This window comes from Canis lupus, chromosome 4, assembly GCF_003254725.2.
Source record: "Canis lupus dingo isolate Sandy chromosome 4, ASM325472v2, whole genome shotgun sequence".
NCBI lineage: Eukaryota > Metazoa > Chordata > Mammalia > Carnivora > Canidae > Canis > Canis lupus.
This window is the reverse complement of record NC_064246.1, coordinates 67,262,466-67,277,950: the sequence shown is the minus strand read 5'-3', so window position 1 is coordinate 67,277,950 and position 15,485 is coordinate 67,262,466. Positions and strand designations below refer to the sequence as shown.

The 15,485-nt window shown below is 44.6% G+C and overlaps 1 long non-coding RNA gene across 1 annotated transcript; it reads right to left on the bottom strand.

The window, feature by feature from the left end:
- Window positions 1-3,038: 3,038 nt before the first annotated feature.
- LOC118354404 (uncharacterized) lies at window positions 3,039-9,842 on the bottom strand. Its single transcript, XR_004814830.2, has 2 exons — window positions 9,478-9,842; window positions 3,039-4,872 (listed from the first exon to the last, which is right to left on the bottom strand). It is a non-coding gene; the product is annotated as an uncharacterized LOC118354404 (long non-coding RNA).
- Window positions 9,843-15,485: the final 5,643 nt, after the last annotated feature.

The window sequence follows — 15,485 nt, the reverse complement described above, 5'->3', positions numbered from 1 at the left end:
GAACCAAAGGCAGCCGCTCAACTGCTGAGCCACCCAGGAGTCCCAGGATAGCTTTTCAAAATCCCACCTTCCATTTTATTTCCTAGGGCTGCATAGTTTGGGGATTGTACAGCTATACAATGATTCTTTTTTTCTAATCTTTTTTTTTTTTTTTTTTTTTTACTGAAAAGCATGCTTGTTTTTAAAGTTATAATTTCTTGCCTGTAAGAAGTGGAATTTCTTTTTTTTTTTTTAAAGATTATTTTTTTTAATTTTATTTATTTATGATAGTCACATAGAGAGAGAGAGAGAGGCAGAGACACAGGCAGAGGGAGAAGCAGGCTCCATGCACCAGGAGCCCGATGTGGGATTCGATCCCGGGTCTCCAGGATCGCGCCCTGGGCCAAAGGCAGGCGCCAAACCGCTGCGCCACCCAGGGATCCCTAGAAGTGGAATTTCTGGACCCACAGAATGCTCACATTGGAATGTTTACTAGCCAGATTGCCTTTCCAAAGAGCTCTTCAAATCCATTCCCAAAATGGCTGAGAGTTACAACTTTCTATATGTTTAGCAACATTGGATAAAATGAAAAATGTTAATGTGTGCCACTGTAGTAGTTGAGCTATATCCCATTGTTTTCATAGATTTTTAAATTTTGTTTTAATTCCAGTATAATTAACGTGGTGTTATATTATTTCAGGTGTGTAACAGTGATTCAACAATATGTACGTTACTCAGTGCTCATCACTCTTAAGTGTGCTCTCAATCTTCACTGTTTCACCCACCTCCCCCCCACCACGCATCGACCTCCCACAAGGTAATCATTGTTTTCATTTGCATTTCTTTGATTTTAACGTGTTCTGACCTGAGTCTCCCTAGTGCCTTTTGGCCCCAAACCTACCAATACTCCTCTGGTCCAGACAGCGCCCGCCCCAAATCAAAGCCACAAGCTGAGAATAAGGAAAAAAGGCTTTAATCCTCATGTGCAATTAGGATAAGAATTGGGGATCCCTGGGTGGCTCAGCGGGTTGCCGCCTGCCTTTGGCCCAGGGTGCGATCCTGGGGTCCCGGGATCGAGTCCCGCGTCAGGTTCCCTGCATGGAGCCTGCTTCTCCCTCTGCCTGTGTCTCTGCCTCCCTCCCTCTCTCTCTGTGTGTCTATCATAAATCAATAAATAAATCTTAAAAAAAGAATTGTGTAAATTCTCAGTAGATCTAGAAGAAAAGTTTTTAAAGATACGGATTACATGAAGAGTGTTTGCTAACTGAAAAACCTGTAGGTTATTAAGGAAAGGAAGCGTCAAGGAAGGCTCTCCACCGTAAAGACCCCAAGGCGCAAATCGGTTCGGGGCCAGCCGAGAATGCGGGGTGGTTAGTCCACTTAGACCGAACCGGCCCCATCGCCGCGTCGTCTCCTGCGCTGGCTGCTCCCCTCCCCCCCAGCCCCCCCGCCCCGGGCCGCTCCGGAGGCCGAGGCGAGGGATCCCCGCCGGCCGCGGCTGGGGGAGCTGCCTCGCGGGGGGCAGGTCCAGAGCCGCTCCTGCCCCCGGGCGCCCGCGCACTGCCGGGGGCTCAGCCGCGCTCCTGCCGGCGCCCCCAGGCCTGCGGGGACGGGCGCCGCGGTGCGGGCGGGAGCCCCGGGCCCCACCTGCCGGGGCCAGAACCGCGGCCGAGCGCGCGCGTCCAGGCCCGGACGGCCACGGAGCTGCGGGCACCGCGACCCGAGGCGGCGGCGGCGGGCCCGGATAGGGGACACCCAGCGCCTCGGCCCGGGCCCTGCAAGGAGCCTGCGACACCCTTCGGCGGCCGGGTCGGTCCACGTGGACTAACGCCCCCGCATTCTATCTATGTCTCTCTCTCTTTTTTTTGCTAAAAGTCGTTTTTCCACAGGGTATACCGACTTGTTGAATGTGAAAAAAAATAAAGAATTTCATTTGATATTTTATTTCTTTATTTTTAATATTTATACATATATTTTTTCATATGATATTTTTTGACATAATTGGCAGAAATTTTCCAAGTTCATTAGTATACAACTTCCAGAGTGGTGGCAATTACACGATTTCATCATGATTTCAGAACTGGCAAGGAGACAGTTTGCTTATGTCTCACTCTCTTCTTTATGCTAAAGTCCTGTTTCCACAGTGTATACCGATTTGTTGAATGTGAGAAAAAATAAACAAGTTCATGTAATATTTATTTTATTTATTTATTTATATTATTTATAGTTTTAATTATTTTTTGTTTTTTTGATGTGATTTTTTTTGACATTATTGGCAGAAATTTCCCAAGTTCACAGATATACAACAACTTCCAGAGACGTGGCAATTACATGACTTAATCACGATTTCACAGAACTGGCTAGGCAAAAGACGTTTTTTTTTTTTCATCTCTCTCTCTCCTTTATAATTTAATTTAATTTTTATTTATAATTCTTTTTTTGCTGAAAGTCATTTTTCCGCAGTGTATACCAACTTGTTAAATGTTTGAAGGAAAATACACGATTTTATATGATTTTTAAATGACATTAACAGAAAGATACCGAGTTCAATAGTATACAACGATTTTCAGTGAGGTGGCAAAAGTAAAGTTAAATCTGGATATCACATAAATGGAAGGACAAAGAAGTCGTTTTTCTCTTCTCTATCTCTCTTTGTTATTTAGATGCCGTTTTTCCACAGGGTATACCGACTTGTTGAATGTGAAAAAAATAAAGAAGTTCATGTAATATTTATTTATTTATTTATTTATTTATTTATTTATTTATTTTTAATATTTATAGATATATATTTTCATATGATATTTTTTACATAATAGGCAGAAATTTTCCAAGTTCATTAGTATACAACGACTTCCAGAGTGGTGCCAATTACACGATTTAATCAGATTTCACAGAACTGGCTAGGAAAAAGACGTTTTTGTTTGTTGTTTTTTTCACTCTCTCTCCTTTATAATTTAATTTAATTTTTTATTTATAATTCTATTTTTGCTGAAAGTCGTTTTTCCACAGGGTATACCGACTTTTTGAATGTGAAAAAAAATAAAGAAGTTCATGCAATATTTATTTTACTTATTTATTTTTATTATTTATAATTTCATTTATTTTCTGTTTTTTTGATATGATTTTTTGACATTATTGGCAGAAATTTCCAAGTTCACACATATACAACAGGTTCCAGAGACGTGGCAATTACATAATTTAATCATGATTTCACAGAACTGGCTAGGAAAAAGACGTTTTTGGTTTTTTTTTCACACTCTCTCCTTTATAATTTAATTTAATTTTTTATTTATAATTCTTTTTTTACACAAAGTCGTTTTTCCACAGTGTATACCGACTTGTTGAATGTGAGAAAAAATAAACAAGTTCATTCAATATTTATTTTACTTATTTATTTTTATTATTTATAATTTCATTTATTTTCTGTTTTTTTGATATGATTTTTTTTTACATTATTGGCAGAAATATCCAAGTTCACACATATACAACAGGTTCCAGAGACGTGGCAATCACATAATTTAATCATGATTTCACAGAACTGGCTAGGAAAAAGACGTTTTTGGTTTTTTTTTTCACTCTCTCTCCTTTATACTTTAATTTAATTTTTTATTTATAATTCTTTTTTTGCTGAAAGTCGTTTTTCCACAGTGTATACCGACTTGTTGAATGTGAGAAAAAATAAACAAGTTCATGCAATATTTATTTTACTTATTTATTTTTATTATTTATAGTTTCATTTATTTTCTGTTTTTTTGATATGATTTTTTTTTACATTATTGGCAGAAATTTCCAAGTTCATACATATACAACAGGTTCCAGAGTCGTGGCAATTACATAATTATCATTTCTCAGAACTGGCTAGGAAAAAGACGTTTTTGTTTTTTTTTTTTTCACTCACCTTTATAATTTAATTTAATTTTTTATTTATAATTCTTTTTTGCTAAAAGTCGTTTTTCTGCAGTGTATACCAACGTCTTGAATGTTTGAAGGAAATACACGATATTATATGATTTTTAAAATGACTTTAACAGAAAGATACCGAGTTCAATAGTATACAACGATTTTCAGCGAGGTGGCAAATGTAAAGTTAAATCTGGATATCACATAAGTGGTAGGACAAAGAAGTCGTTTTTCTCTTGTCTCTCTCACTTTGTTTTTTAGAAGTCGCTTTTCCACAGGGTATATCGACTTGTTGAATGTGACAAAAAATAAACAAGTCCATGTGATATTCATTTTTTAATTTTTAATTTTATCTTTTTTTCATGTGATTTTTTTTCACCCAGCCAAGAAAATGCTGTTTCACCAAGGAGGCCTCAGATCAGGTCTTGAGCTTTGCACAGATTAAACTGGCAGAGCCGACAGCGCTCCTACAGCCCGGGTACTTATGCCCCCCTGGGCTGGTGGGCGGGGCCAGGGACAAGGGGAAGCTGAGCGCTAACTAATCAGAGGACACAACGAAACAGATAAGGTGGTGAGGATACCTAGAACCCGCCGACCCCTGATCAAATCAAAGCGGAAACAGACAAAAAAGAAAAAAAAAAACCCGAAATGAACCTGAAAAATAAGTATAATGTGTTAAAAGCATAAAGAGGATAGTTTTCAAGCCAAAGTTCTAAACCGAAAGAAAGTAGGTCTAAATCGTGCCGCCTACGATAATCCGGTCTTCTTACCCGCAGTCCCAGAGGAGGTCGATCTGAGAGACGGCTGCAACGACTAAACCAAACCGGTATTTGTTCCACCTAAAGGTATCTCCACAGGCAGACAGCGTCGCCACGATTAACAAATCGACTTCTCCAGGCTCATCAAACAAGAGCATAGCCAAATCAAGATTTCCTGGAGCAATTTGTGCACAAGGAATCTTTTCAGCCAGTGGACGCTGTCTTCTACTGGACTCTAGAATAAAAAACACAAAGAAGTTCAAACTTCCTATTACAAAAACATGACTCCTAGGAATGACTAGACAAGGCAGGCTCTGTTGCACCGCCGAAACTTCTCACGATGAAGAAGCTGTTTTCAGCGGTATATACCGATTTTACAGGATTTCGTGTAATAAATGCTGGACCGACCTCTCGTTTCTAACTCCTCACTTATTATGACTAAGAAATAGAGTTTGTCCATATACACCGACTTTGATGGCATAATAAACAGAGATGCAGATAAATCTAGATTTACAGAAGTAGCTACGAAGAAGACAATATTTTCCCCAATTTATATCAACTTCCAGGGGATTTAGTAAATGGGGGCAGGGTCTCTCCCATGGCAAATCCAGCATTGGTAGGATTTAAAAATCGCTTTGCCAGCACACATCGACTTCTAAGAGCTTAAGGATGCAACCATAACTCAGGCGGAACACCCCAGAGCTTGCTGCAAATCAGAAAGGGCTTTAGCAAATACACATCGACTTCTGTGAGCCTGACAATCAAAAACAGCAAAGTCCGAATTTTCCAAAAGTTCGTATGAGTGTGAAGTTTTTGTAGTCTGTTGATGTGGGCTTCTGGATTTAGTGATAAAAAGCATGGCCAAGGGATCCCTGGGTGGCGCAGCGGTTTAGCGCCTGCCTTTGGCCCAGGGCGTGATCCTGGAGACCCGGGATCGAATCCCACGTCGGGCTCCTGGTGCATGGAGCCTGCTCCTCCCTCTGCCTCTCTCTCTCTCTCTTTCTCTCTCTCTCTGACTATCATAAATAAATTAAAAAAAAAAGCATGGCCAAGGTGGGCTTTCTATAGCAAGAAATTCTAAGCAAAACCATAGAAAACCAGCTAAACAGGACAAGAGAATGGGTTTTGCCGATAGACTCGTACTTCTGTGGGACCCAACAACAAGGGTACTTGTTTCCAAACCACACTTTGCTACCTTCGAGTAACGACAGGCCTCAGAAACAGGCACAGCGTCCTGGAAAATCTGGACATATTCTCTCTTGACTTGAATTCCCGGGATCTTAGCTATCCCAGGCACGGTTCATTGGGACTCACTGCACCTGGAAAAGTGGGGCTCAGCTAAAGCTCCCAGCCTTATGCTAATCTCTAAACTGGGATCTGGTGGGAGGGAGAAATCTCCAAGGCAGGATTAAATACCGATTTGCCCAGAGTCCACGTGGACTCCTTTTCCTAAGGTGTCGCGGGCGTGGCAAAGCCCTTGATCTCCCTAAGCGGGATCTGCTGCGGCTGAGAAATGTCCTTCGCCGGTTTCCCCGATTTGTACAAGCTGTGGAGCGACCGAGCCCGACTTGCGGCGACCAGGAAATCCCGCGCCCCGCGCCGCGCAGTCCACATTTGCTAAAGGGAAGAAGTCGACGAGGACGGCGAGGTCTGGAGCCCCCGAGACCGAGCCCCGCGGCTCCAGCGGTGCCCGTCCTAAGGTCGGGGGAGGGGGCAGGCGGGGACGTCGCCGCGCTCGCGGGGAAAGGGAGCGCGCGGGCTCGTCTCGACCGGCTCGGGGACCGAGCGCCGCGCAGCCGCCCCCGAGAGAGCCGGTCGGTGACAGGAGGGAAGCTGCACCTTGACAGGGCCCGGGCGGCGTGGCTGGAGAGATGCCAACGGGGCCAGAGCGGCGGTGCTGGCCGCGAGAACCCGCGCTGTGCGGCCGGCGGTGCTGCGGCTGAGAAGCGTCCCCGCTGGCAGACGCCGAGACGCGGCCCGGGTCCGAGCTGTGACTCGCGCCGGCGGCTCGCGTCCCGGCCGGAGGGCGGCTCCGGGAGGGCTGGGAAGTGCGGGCACCACAAGGCCGGCGCTGGCGGCCCTGGGCGGGGCCAGGGCCCGACCCGGGGGCCGCGACGGTGCCCTGGGCTGGCTGGAGGCCCCGCAGTCCGCATCCGGACGCTGCTGGCGAAAGTGGCGCCGAGGAACCGGCGGCGGGGACCGGAGCAGGGCGGCCCCCCAGGGCCCCGGCCGGCCCCACCCCCGGCCCCCGGGTTTCGCGGCTCCGCTGGGGCCGCGAACCAAACACCCCGCTGAGCGAAGAGGGCCGAAGCCCGCAGAACACCCCGGCTCTGCGCCACCGAGTCCCCGCGGCCGGGACGCGCCAGCCGGGCTCTGCGGGCTGGAACCTGCGGCCGTGCAAGCGGGGGGGCCGGGGGGGCCGGGGGGGCCGGGGCGGACGCGAGCCGACAGGGGGCAGCGGACCGCGCGGGGGGCAGCCAGGGCCGGCGCCGAGCACCGAGCATCAAGCGTGGAGCACCGAGCCCGGAGCCCCGAGCCCCGAGCCCCGAGCCGGGCGCGCGCCGGAGGGGTCGGGCTCCGCGGAGGGCGCTGTGCTGCCCCCGCCCCGCCGCTGGGCTCGCGCTCCCGGCGTTAGGGATCCAGAGAAATCGCGGCTTGTAGTCACAGATGATCTCGGGTCTTGCATGCCTGAAACACATCTGGGTTTGCGTCTACAGTTCTGACAGAGAAAGAATTCATTTATTTAAAAGATCATTTATTTGTTTGTTTACTCAGGAGAGACAGAGACGTAGGCGGGAGGGAGAAGCTCCCGTGCAGGGAGCCCCATGCGGGACTCCATCCCAGGACCCTGGGATCACCCTCTGAGCCAAAGGCAGATGCGCAACCCCTGCGCCACCCAGGTGTCGCTGAGATATAATTTATACAGACATTCCCCCCTTTTTGGTTATTAAATAGAGCTCTTTAAAAAATATCACATATACATCATGCCAGCTGAAAGAAAGCCAACCTGCAAATATCTTAGTAAATGCTTTGATCCCCGTCTTACTGAGGACTCTCTAGCCCCGGAGGAGATCGGCTTGTCTTTTTTCTTTTTTTTTTCTTTCTTTCCTTCTTTTCTTTTCTAAGATTTTATTTACTTGTTCATGAGAGACCCACAGAGAGAGGCAGAGACACAGGCAGAGGGAGAAACAGGCGCCCCTTGGGGAGCCTGATGCGGGACTCCATCCCAGGAGCGAGACCTGAGATAAGGCAGATGCTCAATCCCTGAGCCACCCAGGCACCCAGAGACCATATTTCAAGTGCTCTGAAGAACTGCTCCGGAGCTTGTTCGCTGTTGCAGATTATACATAGGAAGAAGGCAAAGGGAGAGTGGTACTTGCAAACTGTCTCTGACCAATACTTGGTCATACAAGGTATAATTTGTTTGGTTGTAGAGATGAAGGCTTACTAAGTTCCACAGAGACATGTGAAAGACCCTCAGATCATTTTAACATATGTTTCTGTCATATCTGATTTTGAAAAATATTGCTTGTATGCCTCCACTTAAACTTTTTCCCAGTTTGTTTTCAATATCTCCTTGAGATCACCTGAAATGGCCCACAGAAGGCTAACATCAGCAGTTTTAGTGCACAATAATATATATCCATACATAGGTATACATAAATGCCCAATGCAAATATTACAGCAACCATCTACAAATGTTAGCCATGTGTCAGGTATAATAATTCAAAATTCAAAAAAATAGCTGGGGACGCCTGGGTGGCTAGGTGGTTGAGTGGCTGCCTTTGGCTCAGAGCATGATCCTGGAGTCTTGGAATCCAGTCTCCCTGTATGGAGTCTGCTTCTCCTCCCTCTTCCTATGTCTCTTTCTCTCTCTCTGCTTGTCACGAATAAATAAATAAATTCTTTAAAAAAAATAGCTGGGTCCAAACTGTGTTTTTGGCAGATGGTATAAGTTAAGCTTAACTGCTGGGATGGGTACAGGTTTTCATTAAAGCTTTTTTTTTTTTTTTTTTTTTTAGATTTTATTTATTTATTCATGAGACACCACACACACACACACAAACACACATGCGGGGGGGGCGGGGGGGGGGCAGAGACATATGCAGAGGGAGAAGTAGCCCCCCTCCGCCCCTACCCCTCCACCCAGCAAGGAGCCCAATGCAGGACTTGTGACTCCAGGCGGCACTGGATCCAGGACTCCATCTAGACCCCCAGGATCATGCCCTGAGCCAAAGGCAGACATTCAACCACTGAGCCACCCAGGTGTCCCTTCAGTAAAGCTTTTTAATATACTGTTATATTTTTCGAGGAACCTATTTTCGGAGCTTTTTTTTTTTTTTTAGAAATTTTTGTATACTAATAAGAGAATGCATTCCTTTGTCTTGGAGAGGTTTGGGATTCTCTTTCTTTTAGATTTTATTTATTTATTCATAAGAGACTCAGAGATGCAGACACTTAGGCAGAGGGAGAAACAGACTCCCTGCAGGGAGCTGGATGTGGGACTCAATCCCAGGACCCCGGGATCTTGACTTGACCCAAAGACAGATGCTCAACCACTGAGCCACCCAGGTGCCCCTGGATTCTCTCTTTTTAAGAGTATCCCTGAAACAGACTTACTTATCAAAATTAATGCTTCCCCAAAGTGGCTGCTGCAACTTCAAACTATCCACAAGTTTACCCATTTTTCAAAAAGGCACAAGATCCTGCTCCAAGTTTTGGATTAGGTGGAACCCATTTCCTAAGACAACAAATCAGCGGAGAACCCAGGAATATTCCACTGCCCCTAAACCCAGGAAAGCAAGGGCATTCTCTCCTTACAGACAGGAGTGTGACTTACCAACAAAGCAAGGAAGTTGCTCAGTCAGTTGCAGAGGTCACCACACAGGGAATGGAGCTTGGATTTGGGAGAGATCACCTGGAACTCCAGGATCAGCAAGGAAGCAGTGAGTACTACGGACTCCACACGTACAGCACTCAGTTACTCACTGGACTCCGGGTTCCTCGGGGTCTTTTCCAAATCCCACTTCTGGCGCCAGTCGCTGCACACAAATTTTTACCAAAAAGTCAATATAAATATTTTCGTGAGTAAGAAGCAAACTGTTCATAAAGAAGGAAAATTCAAGGGCAAATGTGGTCTGAGGTTCAGGGCTTTAGTGTTACAGGGTGGTTTCTAAAATGATAGTGAGGAACCTGCCCTTTACAATGATTGGTTCTTACAATGGAGGTTTCCAGGTGGCTGGGGGTTGATTAAGTGACTCTTATACCATATTGGAAAGATATGCTTCATTTATGAAAACCAGACACATTTGTAAGAAATAACCTAAGTTTTGCTGATGTTCATGGCATCAGTTAATTTAATTTGCTTATGTGGCTAATTGTTAGGTTTGCTTGGGAGATTTTCTTTTTTTTTTTTTTTTTTTTTTTAAATTTTTATTTATTTACGATAGTCACAGAGAGAGAAAGAGAGAGAGGCAGAGACATAGGCAGAGGGAGAAGCAGGCTCCATGCACCGGAAGCCCGATGTGGGATTCGATCCCGGGTCTCCAGGATCACGCCCTGGGCCAAAGGCAGGCGCCAAACCGCTGCGCCACCCAGGGATCCCTGCTTGGGAGATTTTCAAACCTAGTCTCTATTTTATTATATTTTAGCACCTCGAAAGACAAAAGCAGCCCTGACATCCAAGAGCTCGATGTTGCTATGTATGATGCCTGTGTTGCCATGAGTTAGCCTGAGAATCATAGGTAGGCACTGGTGTTCTTAGGTTGAATATAAACAGTTTCCTAGAACATCACCATCACACAGGGTCATCCTGTGTCAATAATCAAGACAAAAATACTCTCTAATCATATCTGATCAGAGGCAAAAATGTGAATATTATCCTAACCACAAAAAGAAACAAAGATGCCTGTCTTCGATGATACCAAGTGGACTGCCTTTTATTTTATTTTATTTTATTTTATTATTATTTTTTACCAGTTTTAGGCATGCTCTCTGTCTGGACTTCTATCCTTCCAGAGAGATTAATTAAGATATTGAATCATCGGGGGCCCCTGGATGGCTCAGTTGGCCAAGCATCTGACTCTTGATTTCTGCTCAGATCATCATCTCAGAGTCCTGGGAGTGAGCCCCACATCAGGCTCCCTACTCAGTGGGGAGTTTGCTTGAGGATTTTTTCTCTCTCTCTCTCTCCCTCTCTCTCCCTGCTTGCACATGCTCTCACTCTCTCTCTCTCTCAAATAAATCTTTAAAAAATATAGTAAATCATAAAATTACCCCTGACTCCACACAGGGATATAATGCAGAGAAAAAGTTGCTTGCTGAAACCCTCCACAAGGTCACTAAACAACCCCAACACATCCTATAACATGTCAAAACCCTCATATTGAGGCACCTCATGGTTCCCCCATGGCATAAGTTCATCTTGTGTAATGAGTAATAAACCACCTTATTCAACTGCATGTGTATTCCTGGTGGTCTTTGCCTGGAGCACATTGACAATTAAGGGATTAATGAAATCAATATATACCAAGGGCTTAAGGAATTAATGAAATCAGTATATGCCAAGGACATTAGCGGTTCTTTATTTAAGTAATTTGATCTTTCTGATTGGCTTTTATTTCAAATGAAAGCATATAAGAAAGGGATGGCCTAAAGTTGAAGTGGATGCATTGCCAGGAATTTGTTTTTATTTTGACCTTTCCCCCTAGGTTTTAAGAGTAATACTTTTATTCTTTGGGGAATATACATCATGTATTTATTTATTAATTTTTTTTAATTTTTTTTATTTATGATAGTCACAGAGAGAGAGAGAGGCGCAGAGACACAGGCAGAGGGAGAAGCAGGCTCCATGCACCGGGAGCCCGATGTGGGATTCGATCCTGGGTCTACCAGGATTGCGCCCTGGGCCAAAGGCAGGTGACAAACCGCTGCGCCACCCAGGGATCCTACATTATGTATTTCAACTCATTGGTAGGGGTACCCGAGTGGCTCAGTTGGTTGAGCAACTGCTTTTGGCTGAGGTCATGCCCCAGGGTCTTGCTGGGAGTCTACTTCTCCCTCTCCCTCTGTTCCTCCTCCTTCCTCCCCACCTTGTACTTTCCCTTACTCTCTCTCTCTCAAATAAATAAACAAACTCATTGTTAAAGAAAGCTTGACCTGATATGTGATGAGGCTATGTACAGTGTTTATTTATCAATTTTAAAAAATTGTTGATATTCCACACTCTAAATTATGACCATTTTCAGTTTGTTGGAATACTTTTTAAAATTTGCTTATTTATGAGAAACAAAACAGAGAGGGAGAGGCAGACTACCTGCCAGGAGCCCAATATGGGACTCCATCCCGGATCCCAGCATTATGCCCAGAGCCAAAGTCAGATGCTCAACTGCTGAGCCACCCAGGTGTCCCTGTTGGAATACTTTTATAGGGGCATGGTTCTTGGGGTGCCTGGGTGGCTCAGTTGGTTGAGCATCTGCCTTTAGTTCAGGTCATAATCTCAGGGATGGAGGGAGCCCTGCACTGGGCTCCCTGCTGTTGGTGGGGGAGCTGCTTCTCCCTCTGCCTCTGCCTCTCCCTCTGCTCCTGCTGTCTCTCACTCTCTCTCAAATAAATAAATAAAATCTTTTTTTTTTTTTAAGAAATCAGTTCTAGAGGAAAATTTACTTCATAAGAATCTTTATGCTACCTGTTTGATCAATATTTCTATATTGTTCTTTAAAATATTGTACCAAATTAAAAAAACCACTTGCTCAAATGACAGGTGTCTCCCCACTCCCAAGTGTCCTCCCCACTGCCTGCCACTTGCTAGGCTGTACACCTACTACCCTGGTGCCTTAAACATTTCCCTTCTCAAACCTACCACTCACTACATCTTTGCTTATTGCTGTGGATTTTAATATGAATTTGAATCATATGATCTGAGCCTCATATGTACAAACATAATGATAATATGTACATGATAAAGGTGTATTGGGCCCAGTGCCTGGGGAAATTAGAAATGATGCTGGCAGTGTACCTAGCATAACACTTGAAACACAGGTGAGTTCTCTAATGGACACAACTACTTAGAACTACCCAGAATGGCCTCACTTGGCCAGTCCTTCCACTTCTTCCTTGCCTGTGTACCACTTTAAACTCTATATTCAGTTAGCATCACATTCCTGTCAGTTTTCACTTATAACCATTTTTATTTTTATTTTTTTAAAGATTTTATTTATTTATTCATGAGAGACACACACAGAGAGAGAGAGAGAGAGAGAGAGGCAGAGACACAGGCAGAAGAAGTAGGCTCCATGCAGGGAGCCCAATGTGGGAATTGATCCCCGGTCTCCAGGATCACACCCTGGGCCTAAGGTAGGCGCTAAACAGCTTAGCCACCCAGGGATCCCTATTTCTAAAATAGATAATCAGAAAGAGAAGAATGGATGAATTTTTCTCTTTCTTCTTTTCTTTCTTTCTTTTTCTTTTATTTTTCTTTTTTCTTTTTTCTTTTTTTTCTTTCCTTTCTTTCCTTTCTTTCTTTCTTTCCTTCTTTTCTTTCTTTCTTTCTTTCTTTCCTTCTTTTCTTTCTTTCTTTCTTTCTTTCTTTCTTTCTTTCTTTCTTTCTTTCTTTTCTTTCTGATTTTATTTATTTGAGAAAGAGAGAAAGCACAAGCAGAGTGAGCTGCAGGCAGAGGGAGAGGGAGAAGCAGGCTCCTCGCTGAGAAGGGAGCCCAATGCGGGCTCCATCCCAGGACCCTGAGACCAAGACCTGAACCCAAAGCAGACCTTTAGCCACTCAACCGGACTGAGCCACCCAGGCACCTGGGAAGATCTTTCTTAAAGCAAAATTCCAATGGACAAATGTGTAGAGAGTGCTACCATTGGAAAATCATTTTGCAACCAATACATTAAAAGTTTATTTGGACAGGAGTTGCCAAAGGATACTAAATATGGAGGGGGGACTTTAATGAAAGCAGAATATTTGCATTATCTCAACTTGTCTGCCTTCAGATTGCTTATTAGTTGTAGGGTAGGGGTGGTGGGGATTGTAAGTCTGCAGTGGAGACATCACATAACGCCTTGTTGGCATTATGAGAGTTAACACCGCCAGTGGGAGGCACACAGAGATTGTATACTTTCAAGTGTGATGCTTTGAAATTACACAAAATCCCTTATACAGTATTCTAGCCAGAGATGCATAATGCCAATCTAATTGTAAGGAAACATCAAACAAATCCAAATTGAGTACTATTCAGTAGAATAACTGGCCCTATTCTTGAAACTGTCAAGGCCATGAGAGAGTAGGGAACTCCTCTGTCTTAAACAAGAAAGAAGAAGCAGGATAAATAAATGCAACATTTGATTCTGGACTGGATTATGAACTGGAGGAATAAGTATGACATTAAGAATATTTTTGGGGGGCACGTGTGTGGCTCAGTGGTTGAGCATTTGCCTTTGGCTCAGGGTGTGATCCTGGGTCCTGGGATGTAGTCCCGCATCAGGCTCCCTGCATGGAGCCTGCTTCTCCCTCTGCCAACGTCTCTGCCTCTCTCTCTGGTTCTCTCATGAATCAGTAAATAAAATCTTAAAAAAAAACATTTTTGGGAAAATTGACAAAATTGGACTCTGGAGTTTAGATTACATAAAAGTATAGTATAGAGGTTAAATGTCCTGAATCTGATAATTGTACTGTACTTAAGGCAGAGCCTTAAGTAAGGTACCACTGAAACCTTTACCTATAGCGGGACATACTACATGCAAATTGTGTGTATATGTGCCTGAGAGACTGAGAAAGAGTAAGAAAGAGACAGAGATAGAGAGAGATCAAATGTGGCATATTGAAAACTGAGGCATAGGAATAAAAGGTATGTTGGATTTCTATATTCTATTCCTGCAAAGTTTAGATTATTTCCAAGAGAAAATCTTTAAAAAGTCACCTTCGTGAGCGCTGGGGTGGCTCAGGTGGTTAAGCAGCTGCCTTGGGCTCAGGTCAGGATCTCTGGGTTTGAGGCCCAAGTAGGGCTCCCTGCTCAGCCTGCCATCTGCTTCTCCCTCTCCGTCACCCTCCGTTGCCTCTCCACCCCTTGTGCTCTGTCTCCTCTCAAATAAAGAAATAAGATCTTTAAAAAAAAAAAAGTCACCTTAACTCCTAACTCTGGGAAAGGAACTAGGGGTGGTGGAAGGGGGGGTGGGCGGGGGGTGGGGATGACTGGGTGGCGGGCACTGAGGGGGGCACTCGATGGGATGAGCACTGGGTGTTATTCTATATGTTGGCAAATTGAACACCAATAAAAAATACATTTATAGTAAAAAAAAGTCACTTTAGCTACCTATACTCATCATCTCCGCCTTTCCCTTCCCAGCCTCTCCTAAACCTCTACAATGGGATTTTCATTTCCACAATTAGACTTCTGCATCCTCAGGGTCCTCCTAGGGAGCCTATTTCCTTGGCTTCCAGGATATCCCATGCTCTTTGTTTTCCTCTTACTTCAGCAGACACCCATTCTCAGTTGGCTGGGCAGGAAACCTCTTTCTATGCTCTGCTTCTGGAATGCCCCAGGACTAAATATTTTGGTTTACTAAGTATTTTGGTGTGATTGTATACTTGTAAGTGGGGCCTATAAGAATCAGCGTGGCCAGGCACAACAAAGGCACGCTCCCAAGTGGTAATTGAGAAGGTGGCGGGACCGCTGCCCAGCTACAAAGGGTGGGCGTGGGCAGGTAGAAAGGGAGACCACAGTGGATGGGGAAGCACCCCAGGCTAGCACCCTACAAGACAACAGCAGGAGGAGTGCTGTTGTACAAAGAAAGTGCTGGAAGAGATGGCCACTTCACAACACTTTTGGCTTTAGAAGATGTAATTTA